Source organism: Molothrus ater, chromosome 2, assembly GCF_012460135.2.
Source record: "Molothrus ater isolate BHLD 08-10-18 breed brown headed cowbird chromosome 2, BPBGC_Mater_1.1, whole genome shotgun sequence".
Classification (NCBI taxonomy): Eukaryota; Metazoa; Chordata; class Aves; order Passeriformes; family Icteridae; genus Molothrus; species Molothrus ater.
In genome coordinates, this window is record NC_050479.2 from 21,672,972 (window position 1) to 21,684,984 (window position 12,013).

Here is a 12,013-nt window from a genome sequence, read left to right on the forward strand (position 1 = left end):
TAAGAAAAAAAAATCTTTTAAAGCTTTTGAAAGCCTATTCAGCAAGCAAACACCAGATTTATATGTGCAGGGATTTAATTATTTTATTATTGTTTTTGATAATAAAAAAATAAAGACTGATGTGAAGCACTCATTTTAGAACAGCATGAGTGAGGTTCTGTATACAGTGATAGTGATATACAGAATAGTTTGCGTGACTTACAGACCTTAGGATAGCATTTTTCGCATGTAAAACTGAAAGAAGCTACCTTTGTAACCTGTGCCTTGCCCACCTGCATTCTCACTTGTACAGAGGATAGCTTCCAGCATGAATTGCAGTAGTAGATAATGCTATAACAATTCTCTTCTTTCATGCTGATTTGCTGTGGTCAAAGTCTCTGATTCAATGGTAATAACTGTCCTGGAATTCTGGTGAAATCTTGAAACAACTCATTTTCACTTAGGGAAGCTGAGATATCTAACAAGATCAGAGCCTCTTAGATTTTTTTTTTCTGTTTACAATAGTTGTATTCTTCAGGAGTGAATATGATCCTTTTTGAATGGAGAAAGTTCAGGGGGTTTTTACCGCTTTATAAGTTCTTCAGTTGATACAGATCTTTCCTAGTGAACTATCCTGAGTAATATGTGGAATTTTCAGTTAGAATATCAAAGTCAGATGTGCTGAAAAAGGATCCTTGCCACCTTATTTTTCTCACAAATGCCTAAGATTAGATAGTCCTCTTTACCGGCTCCTAAATAGGTGGAGTTGAAAATCAGTTAGTGACCTCTTTGTCAAAATAAACCCCAATGAAGTAACTGGCTTTTTAATTTCAAGAATACTTCCTAGATAGATTCTGTTGCTTCTCTTCTTTGAGATGTGTTTTAGGTGTAGTCTTTGTGTGGCTGAAGGTGAAACGTACTCAACAGAATTTTGTCTTCTGATGGACTTGCTATGCAAATAGGCTGCATAACTATTTAAAAATGTTACTAATACCTTAAAAAGCTGAAGGAGATGAAATGTACAGAAATCCATACTGATTTTGTACCATGATGTTGTTGATAAGCGTTGCAATGAAGATGATTGCATACAATACTTATAATTTAAATAGAAGGTTCCATTTTTGCTGAAACCTTAGTAGTTCTGCTGGCTGTGTTGTCTGGGAAACCAGTGTTTTGGGTTGTTTGTTTTTTTGATTCAGATTTTCTGAATTCTTTTGAAAATCATTAGTGCAAGCACAGTCAAATCTAGAAGATGAGACAGTCTAATGTAATATTTTCTCATGAGAATGAAAATACTTTTTATTACAAAGCACATGTTCGTATCTGTGCTGATATTTCTTCAGATTATGCTCGGGATATGCTAAGGTACATTTTTGTTTCTATATATTCTGAAGTATGTTTAAAGAGGTAGGACATACAAATCCTAAGAAACTGTTTTATTCTTGGATTTCATAGTTTTCCATATTTCAGAAATGCAATGCTTCTATATTTTCTAAGACCTCTGTTTTCCTAAAAGACTCTGGACTCTGAACTCTGCTCTGACCTTGAAAACTTTGGTCACCTTTGTTGATGTGTAGAGATTGGAAATGAAGATCACTATATAAATATACAAGCTACTTTGTTAGTTAATACAAATAGCAATTTGCTGGGAGTACTAAGCCAAGCAGTAATGCTCATCATCCAGACGTAGGTACATCCATGGATATCTGATGCCTGGACTGGTATTTTATTTCTTCAAGAGCAGTTTTTCATATGCATATCAATACTCATTGTTCCTCCTATCTCACTCGTCTTATGAACATTAATTTCAATCCTTTTTTTCCATTTTCTTTCATTTCTCTAGGGAAACTATATCGCATGCATGCTATTATATACATTTTTCTGGAGTCCAATGAAGTGTTTTCTGCCCAGTTTTCCACAGAATATATCTTGAAATTTGTAATTACTGTTAAAGTCAGGCTGAGGGTGTGTTAAATAATCCTTAATACCAGATGAAGTCATTGGAAGTTACTGTTTCAATTACTATTTTCCTTTAGCTTATCTGCATGTTTCCTATGAAAGAATATTTTAAAGTGATTTGAAGGTAAACTTGAGTCCTACTAAAAGTATCAGGAATTCTGTCTCCTTCAGTCCCTGGAGGGCTGAGACTCACTCCATGGTTCAGATACTGGGTCATGAACTTGAGGTTCTGTTTTAAGTCATCTGTAACTGAAGATATACTCACAGTCCAGAGGGGTCTGGGCAGGCTGCAGAATTGGACTGAAGAGCATCTCTCAGGTTTGTCAAAGAAAAGGGCAAATTCCTGCTTCTGCTTTGCACAGATGGACCCTAAGGGGTACTGAGGGACAACAAAAAGACCATGAGCCAGCAATATGCTTTCATGGCAGGGGATCCAACAGCATCCTGCCCTGCATCAGGCAGAGCACTGCCAGCACTACAAGGATGAGGGTCCTTCCTGTGGACTTGGAAGATGCTGGACCAGATCTGGAATGCATTCTCCAGTTCTGGGTTCCCCAGGATAGGAATACTATGGACTTTCTGGAGTGAGTCATCTGCAAGCCCAAGCCATTGTGCATCCTGGAGAAGGATCAGGGGAATCTTATCAATTAGTATAAATACCTGTGGAGGCAGAGCCAGGCTCTGTTCAGTGGTGCCCAGGGACAGTATCAGAGGCAACACGAAACACAAGAGGGTCCATCACAATATCAAGAAAGTCTCCTTCCTGGGAGTTACTCAAAAGCCATCTGGACAAGGTCTTGGCCAACCTTTTCTGTCTTGAGTAGGGGTGTTAGAATACATGATCTTCAGAGGTCCCCTCTAACCACTGGTTCTGTGATTCTTTGACTTACTGCTGTCCATTTAAATTTCATATAAATACTAATGTTCTTAACACCATGCATTCTTATATATTTCTATGCATTTTTAAAAAAACATACATTAAAAAAAAAGGATATTTCATACATGTAATATTAAGAATTTGTGTTCTAAATTCATTCTGAATTTGGTCCTGATGTTTCATTCTGTGGTAGACTTCCAAAAAAATCCATGATGTTGCTGACTGGAACATAGCAAGTCATGTCTTTGCTGTTGGTGTCAGATGATAGAGCCTATTACATATTAAATTTTTTCAGTTCCCCAGAATTTGCTGAATTTTTAACCTTTCAGAGTGGAAGTTTATGTCCAACTTCTTTCGAAGCAACTTTCAGCTGTTTCTGAGAAGCATGTGAAAAACTGCAGAAATCATACTGACCTTCATTTGAAGGGCCTTCATTTGATCAGGAGTGGAGGCAGTGTTATCAAGTGTAAAGAAAAGAGCCAATTGAGGTATATGAGTTATCTGAATTAGAGGCTTTTTAAATGCACCTCTTAGATGTGTGCTGGATTATGTATGAACTCTTGTTGGTTTGTGTATTTGGAGATGACTGGTTCAGTGACTGCTGCCCTCAGTTCTTTTCTTCAAAGAACTGCATCTGTGGCTCAGACAGACTTCACACCTCACATCTAAAATGATGGAATGGCTATGTCTGTCCTTAAAGCTCTATGTTGAATATATAAACATTCAGTGTATTTAACCCCTTAATATTTAACCCAATTTATTTTTTTACCTTTAAAATTTAAACATTACGCATGTATTATATGCAATAAGCATTTCATTTTTAAAAGAGTTTCAAAATAAGAACTCTGAAGTGCTTCTGAAGAGATAAGTTTTGCTGGAAGAGAAATTAACTACATATTTACATCCACAATTAAAATTCGGTTTACTGATTCTGGAAGCCTGAATATGTACGACTGCCAATGGAGTCAGTTCCCAGTTTAGACAGAGAAGGAGGGAAAACCATTGTTTACTTCCCAATATCCAAAAAATAGCAATCATAATTTTTAAAAAGAAACTTCATGGTTGTTCTTCTCTATCTGAATGCTTGCAGTTGATCCCTCTGAAAGTCACATCTCACTTTGTCTAAGGTGGTAGCCAGCACTTTTACCAAAAGGAAACAAATGCAGAGATAAATTTCTTAAAATTATGTGTCATTTTTAATGTTACAGAAAGGAAGAATTTCAGAAAATAAAGCTAGTGATGAAGCTGAATCCAGTGAGCAGCATGTATCAGTTCTTAAAGCACAAAGTATAAGGTTGTAACCTCTTATTTTATTCTATGAAGTTTCCTTTCACATATTTACAATTGCAAGCAATTTTGAAGCACAGTATTCAGCTTGCAGTATTTGACTGAAAAAAATTCATTTCCTTCAAGTCATGCATACTTAACAATGTCAGACTGCATTTCCTCAAGTACATGCAAATTATGATAACCTCTTTCTATGCATCCAAGTTATATTATTTCCTTAGATTCCACAAGTATTCTAAGCACTTTAAGTTTAAAATACACATTTTTAATCCCAATAATTTCTCTGATGTTCCCAGATATGGCAGTAAACCCTACAGCAGTATACCATGTAGCCTACCTGTCAAGATTATTTTGGTAATTAATATTTCTTAAAAAAACATATAAGCTATGACTTTTAAAACAACGTTAGGCATTTTAATTTGGATGAAAATGTGCATTACAAGATGGCATAGCTGGCTAAATATCTAAGAGTAGAAGGAATTGCAGGGATTTGTTAATGTGGGGGATATGAAAGGAGTTAGAAATAATGCCAGACAGTGCCCTGGGAGCGTGTGAGGTATTCCTCTCTGGCAATCTGTCATTACAGTGGACAGATACTGTTTTACAGAACTACATTTTTAAAGCAAAGAAGCGGCCTTAAGCTGGATAAAAACAAAATTGTAACTGTGCTTTTGTTTGAAGTAGAAAAAACCCAATATACATGGTCAGATATGTTGGCATTGAAAAGAGGTTTGAATACCTTTAGCTTTCACGGTATTTTGATGCTGGTTATATACATTAATGCTCATTTCATTTGTAGCTGTGTGGAGTAAAAAGTTCTTTAACTTGAAATAAATACATGAACAAAAAGTATTCCAAGTTAATGGAGAGATTTTTATGTATATTTCTTTTCTACCTTGATAGCAGTATCATCACGCGTGCTTGTATCTTGGTTACAACTGCATGCACTTTCTTTTTCATATCATCTCCCTTCCAGTGTCACATAGACTTCTTATTACTGACATATCTTCATATTCTTGACTAAACCCATTATTTTCTAGTCGTGATGGCTGGTCGTAGATCCATTCACTTTGCAAGGTAGTGCTGATATCTTTGTTTCTCAGCTTATTCTTGCACTTCGTATGGCACTGGTGAATCTGTTGCAATAGGCACAACATATATTGTTAGGCAGTAAAAATGATTCCATCAGATACCTCATCTATTTAGAGAACCAATTGCTAACTTCACTAGGATATCAGTCCAGTGCTTATTCTGAATTAGTTTAAAAGTTGTCATGCATATTGCAGTCAAAATGAAATGTGAAAATTAATTTTAACTATACCTTTATGAATTTTTGTAGACTGTTAATAGCTATTATTTTAGTAGTAAAATTGTTAGTAATATGTAAGCTAAGTTAGCAATACCTATGTAGTTATTGTTTTATAGCTTATTTGGTTCTAACTTAATAAAAAAGTGGAATATAGCCAGGTGTGGGCCATTATGATACAGCAGAAGAATGATGTTTAAAGTTTAAAGTTATTTAGAATTAATATCTTACAGTGTTAGATTAATTAATTTCAGTTAATCGGCATCTTTTATGATGAATTCCAGGCCTTTACAGATAGCAGAGTAAGGGTGATTCATATTGTGCACAAGAAATGGGCTGAAAGTATGTCTGACTGTGTACCAGTGGTTTCATGTAGTGCTTCTCCATTTTCCAATATTACCCTTCAAGATGTCTGTGTTCTTTTACTTTTGGAAAAAATAGGGCATGGGAGTGATGGGAGAGATATTTTTATTCATTCTTGATTCTTAGGTAGTACAGACAGGATATTTTGGAGAGAAATGTCTTCTTTTGGGGAGGATCCCCAACTGAAGGTCCCCACAAGGATCCCCAAAAGTGAAAAAGCGACAGCTGTAATGATGCAGCTGTCAGGCACGGGTGGTGTTGGGATAGTGCCTTGCTGTGTGCTGCTCTAGACTTGGAAGCCCTTGGAGAGTTTAGCAGAAGTAAGAAGCAAGGGAATGACTGAGTGGGATTTAGACTCACAAGAGGCAGGTCAGACTTGTTTTTGAGGTGTGTACAGAAGCTGCCTTTAACCAGCCAAGACACACTGGATTTAAGCAGTGGACTGTAAGGGCAAAAGGACCTTTGAGTCACCCAGTCCCACTTTCATTAGTTTATATTCTGGTTTTGACACAATGTACATTTTCATGACAGAAAACATTTGTCATTTAGGAAAGAAATGACCTTCAAAAGCTCCTAACTTTATAAATTCCAGTGTTCTATGCTGTAGGTTTAGCCCAGCCAGCAGGCAAGCATCTGCAGAGTAGCTTGCTTGCTCTCTTCTCCATCCCCAGATTGGGACTGGGGAGAGAATATGAAGAACAAAACCAAAAAAACTTACACATCAATATAAAGACAATCTAGCAGGTGAAGGAGAGAGGAAAAAGAGAAAAAGAAGAAAGCAAAAAACCTAATAAACAAACAACAAAAAACCCCAAGTGATGCGGGGGAAATCACTCACTACCTCCATCCAGCAAAGCAATGCCCAGCCAGTCTCTGAGCAATAGGTGACTCCAAAGCAATTTACATAGCCCTGCTTTTATTATTGGTCATCTCTTGCCCACTCCCAGCCTCCTATTTGGAGCAGCAGAGTGAGAAACAGAGAAAGCCTTGATGCCATTCAACCACTGCTCAGCCAAATCACTGCTGTGATATCAACATTGTTTTAACCACAAATCCAAAACAGCACCATTGGGACTGCTATGAAGAAAGCAAGCTCCATCCCAGGTCACTGCTGCTGCTTGCTAGTTGTGGTCACAGTGATTACTTTTAGGAGAGACTTGACTGGCACACCTTGTATGTTCAGATGCAATACATTTTTTGTCAGGCTTGTGCTGTTGTTGTATTTCAGCAAAGTTTGGCTTTTTACCACATCTCTCTCGTGAGTTCACTGTTCCTCTCACTACTCATGTCTGGTCACCTACTGCCTGAGTTCTGTGGAATTTTCTGTTTTGTTGTGGCTTTGAGGTAACAGTACTTAACAACCAGTTGTTAAGGAAAACAAAACCCAAACCTTCACCTAGAAGGGCCATCAGATATCCTAAATGTCTTTGTAATTCTTGTAAGTTATGTCACTGGAGCTGAGATTATGTGATAATGAAGTTTTTGGCTGTCTGGCAGTATCAGCAGAGAGAGAACAGTTGCCATAATACCAGATTCAGTAACACTGAAGTAGCAGTACCTTTAAGCAGCACAATTTGAGAAAGAGCAGTGAAGGAAATCCTGCCTTTTGGTCAGGATTTGGCTGTCTGAAAGATCCATCGCTCTAGAGTTAGAAGAGCTACTGGTTTAAACCATGGTAATTCCTCCAGAGCTGAGTTGTTCCCCGAAGCCTGCGTAAGTTTGGTACCTATTTCCTCTTGATCCAATTTAGCACATGTTTTTTAACTTTTAAGGGTCTCTACCACAGTAACTTTGAGGAGAGGTATTGGTGAAGCATTGGTGAAGTAGTTTTTTGAGGTCTCATATCAATTATAATTTGGAATTACACTTCCAGGTAAAGACCTTGTAAACTTAAGTAGAACATGTTGTACTGTTGAGGGTTAGGCAGGAATGTAGTGTCATCCATCCAGCTTTCAAGGACTTGTGATGCTCATTTGCCTCAAGTTATGGCACAGCTCAGCTGGCGTTCCACACAGGTTTGTTTGTTTCCAAATGGTTTCATTTACATGAAGATTATTACCGAGTAGGATCAAAATAGAGTTATTAATTAGCTGTCTTTTTAGGATTTTGTTCCATAAAAAGTACTTGATTAAAATAACTATTAAGTTTTTTCCTGAAGTGGAGCACTGAACCACAACGAAGAAAGATTGAAGGATTTTTAAAATACAATGGGAAGTATACAAAGACTTAGACATTTTATTCACCCCAGATTTAGACATTTTTGTATATACAAACAAATGTTTTCTTGTTCTCTTGCAAAAGTCTTCCCAGCTATTCCAGCTGTCAGGTGCTGCACTGCTGGCCAGGTAAATGTCCAGCAGTGGCCCAAACCAACTAGTGGTTGGGGTTGGGCAAAAAGCCCTGGCATGACTGATTGGTTGGACAGATACATGAGTAAGATAAAAGATGAGCAGACAGTGATATGTGTCCAGAGGAGATCATAAAAATAGAAGCTGGAGTTCAGAAGCATGAAGCAACCAGGATGTGTTTCAAACTGCTAATCGCTTTAGGCATTTGTTTCCTCTTTTGTTTCCAGGTAAAAGTAAAAAGATCAGCCAGCAATAGGGAAAATAGCTTCTCTGTTTTCAGCAAGCTCAGAAAAAAACCCCTTGCAATTTGTTTGTATGTCTCGGCTTACCTTTTTTTTTTCATGCCATGCCCTCAAAACAGGTTGGGGGCTATACTTCTAACTCTTTAAATAGAAAATAGAGAGAGACTTTTACTTTTTCACAGGTGAATGTTCAGGCTAATTTGCTTATTGTTTCTCTCCATCAGAGAACGGTACCCATCTTTAGGTTTGTATTATTTGATTTTGAAGTTATTACTTACACCAAAAGCTATGATAAATATGGTGACAAAGATGGTATATCCAAGAAGAAGGAACCAACCCCGCCAGATCTTATCTGATGTACAGTCATTGCATTTCAAATCTAGAACAAAGAGAAGGAAAATTAAATATTTGAAATAGAAAAAAAAGTTGGTTTTTGATAAGATTTAATTTGAAGAATTAGTGAAAATTGACCAAAGGGCGATTGTCTTTGTTTTCATCACATTTTCTTTTACTGTTTTTTCAGGAGTTAAGCTTCTCTCTTTTTACTCCAGCCATGAGATTTCTGAACCTGTTGCAAATTACGTATGCAAAGGAAAGTAAATAAGATTCTCTGTTTAGTAGAAGTGGGAGATCTGAAAACATCTGTTATGTAGAAAAGGCAATGTAAAAGACAGTTATCTTACCAAGTCTCATACAACTTTTTCTTCCTTTTTTTTTTCAGGCTAAAACTAACATATGCATATGGTATAATTGTCAACAGATTTTCCTTGATCACTTTTTTTTCTTAGGAACTCTGAAGAATTGTTGGATATTTTTAAATACAGTGTGAAATCTAGAATGAGAAAACTGCTTTGTGGCATTTTAGCACTTGCAAACCAGATTTTCTGGAAAGTTCACATAAAGAAAATTTGGCTCATGTGAAATTCTGTATATCAGTCACTAAGGTCATATGCTCAGCAGAATTCTGGAAATTCAATTAATAGTTAGAAGACAGAGGAAAGTTATAAATTATTGAAAAATATTTTGCCATCAAATGGAAAGAAAACTCTGCTTCCATATATCCCTACTTTGGGTGCACGCTCTAAAAACACACACTGCTGTGTGAGTTTACTATACATCTTTTGACAAACTGGAAGAGAAAGCCCAAGCTGCATTTTTCAAGAGACCATTTGTTTATAAAGACTGAAGAAAATTATAAAAGGGGTTATCAGGTACTTGGTTTGGGTGTTTATAAGTTTGGCATAAAGACTCAGCAAATGTTTGCAGAGGAGATTAAGAAAAAATATTAAAATAAATACCGAAATACAGACACCAAAATATAATGTATTTTGATATATAAATATTTAGAATTTCAGAAAATATATGAACCAGTGAACTGAACTGGTTTAGATCCACAGAAATTCACTGACCCTGAGAAGTCTGTCCAGCTGTATAAATAGTTAGCACCAAAGAAATGTTGTACTACCCTCCCCTACTTGTATGATGGTACACTGCTCCTTTACACCTTTCTTTTGGCAGACACAAGCAGTAGCAGAGAAGGTAGTAAGGCTGAAGAAAATTTATTTCCTCTTGCACATATCAGTTCTGTTTTCTGTCACTCCCTTTTTGTACTCCCAAATGCTCCTTACCATGCACAGTCAGTTTGGTGCCATTTCCACATTTGCCCTGTATTTTCTCTGTTAGCATCACATCACAGAAATAGGAGTTACTGGCGTTCTGGTCAACATTGCTCAGTTTTAAGATGGAGAACCCCCTGAGGATGTTTTTTGTTATCTGCACCTGCGGCCTGCCTGTGCTGGGGCTCGACTGGAGACTCTGCTGGTTGTGGCAGTCAGGACCTTTCCTCCAGTAGACCACTGGCTCCTCGTTCTCCTCGCTGGGGTACTCAAACACACACAGCATCCACACCGTGGAGTTGAGGAGCACGCTGGCATCTTCAGGGTATTGCATGACCGAGAGCTGTGGCCCGCTGCTGGCTGGGGGGGTAAATAAAGCACATGCAGGTGAACAGAGGAATCTCTCCTCAGCAGGGTGGTCTTGGCCAGCAGGGCACATGGGTGTGGCCAATACATGGATGTGCAGAGAGCCACAGCTACAGGCATCTACAGTGAAAGGTGCACTCCAGGGAAGCAAACAACAGTTTTGCTACAGCCTTATGAGAAGCCACAAAACCAGGTTTCCATTGTAAATGTCCTTGTATTTGTAAAATTACTTTCAAATGAAACGGGTTTGTCTGTTAAGAGTTGCATATGCATTTTTATATGGAGTATGAGAAATTGGAAAGTCATTACTAAGAGTAGATAAAACTTTTTTTAAATATATAAAACCAAAATAATATGATTTTTAAACGCGTGGTTACTCTTTTTTTACAGTCATTCTTTTTAGACTTTTTGTCATTTCATAGTATCATAGATTGATTTGGGTTGGGAGGGACTTAAAAATTCATCTAGTTCAAACTTCATGCCATGGGCAGGGCCACCTTCCACTAGATCAGGTTGCTAGAAGTCCCATCCAACATGGCCTTGAATGCTTTCAGGGATGGGGCAGCCACAGCTTCTCTGGACAACCTGTTCCAGTGCTCCACCACCATCACAGTAAAATACTCATTTTCAATATCCACTCTAAACCTTACCTCTTTCCATTTAGAACGGTCACCCTTTGTGCTATCACTACATGCTAGTGATAGGCATGTAATGAAAGTGCTAGTGAAAGGCATGTAATTTGAACATAATTACTAAGAAATGAGTTTTCAGAAATTGCGAGTCTTTGTTGAAAGAGATTCCTGGAAGCTAATATGAAACATCTTTTAAAATAATAATAATAATCCAGAAAAGTTTCTGGGTCTCACTTTAATTTGGGCAAAAGTATCTAAAAACATCAGTGTAGCACACCAAAAGCAATATTTCACTACCTGTAGAAAACCTGTCTCATCTCAGTTGAATGAGGGAGAGGTAGATAACTTTGTGAAGTGAAAAAGATGGCTCATATCTGAAATATCTTTTGCATTATTATCAGGCCATTAAAAAAATTACATTTTTTTCTTTTAAGTTCTTTGGTTTAAGTAACTACATTTAAATGACCTTTTAAAAGTTCTCCAAGACACAGTTTTATAAAAATTCTGAAATAATATATTGTTTAGTTCAACTAATTATAAAAAAATAGATATCAATCCATATTTTCTACTTTTTTCATTCAGATATAATTTTATTTTTGCTTCAGATGCACTTTTAGTTTCTATCTACTCCTTTAAGTATTTTAATACTTTTTTCCCCCCTTATATTTATTTTCCTCCATAAAACAGCAGTTTGAAGAGTTTAAGGACTAAAACTGAGCATATGACATTTTCATCCTTGATTATTAAATTAGCATTCTGTTCCTCAGTTAGTTAGGGTTTGGTGAATTCTGGGATAAAATAAATAAACAAAGATAAAAAAACCCCTTTCCTCCAGGGGTAACTTACCAGCAAAGTAACTGAAGTAAGTTGTCATAATTAATATACCAAATTGCATCATTTTCTTGAGATTGCTAATGCAGAGATTTTAAAACCTCATCCAAAACTACTGATAACAGAGCTTTCAGCAAGTAGCTGAAAAGTGAATTCAAGCTCTGCTAAAAACATGTTTTTAATCTTGTTTTTAAGGGGAGGTTCTTG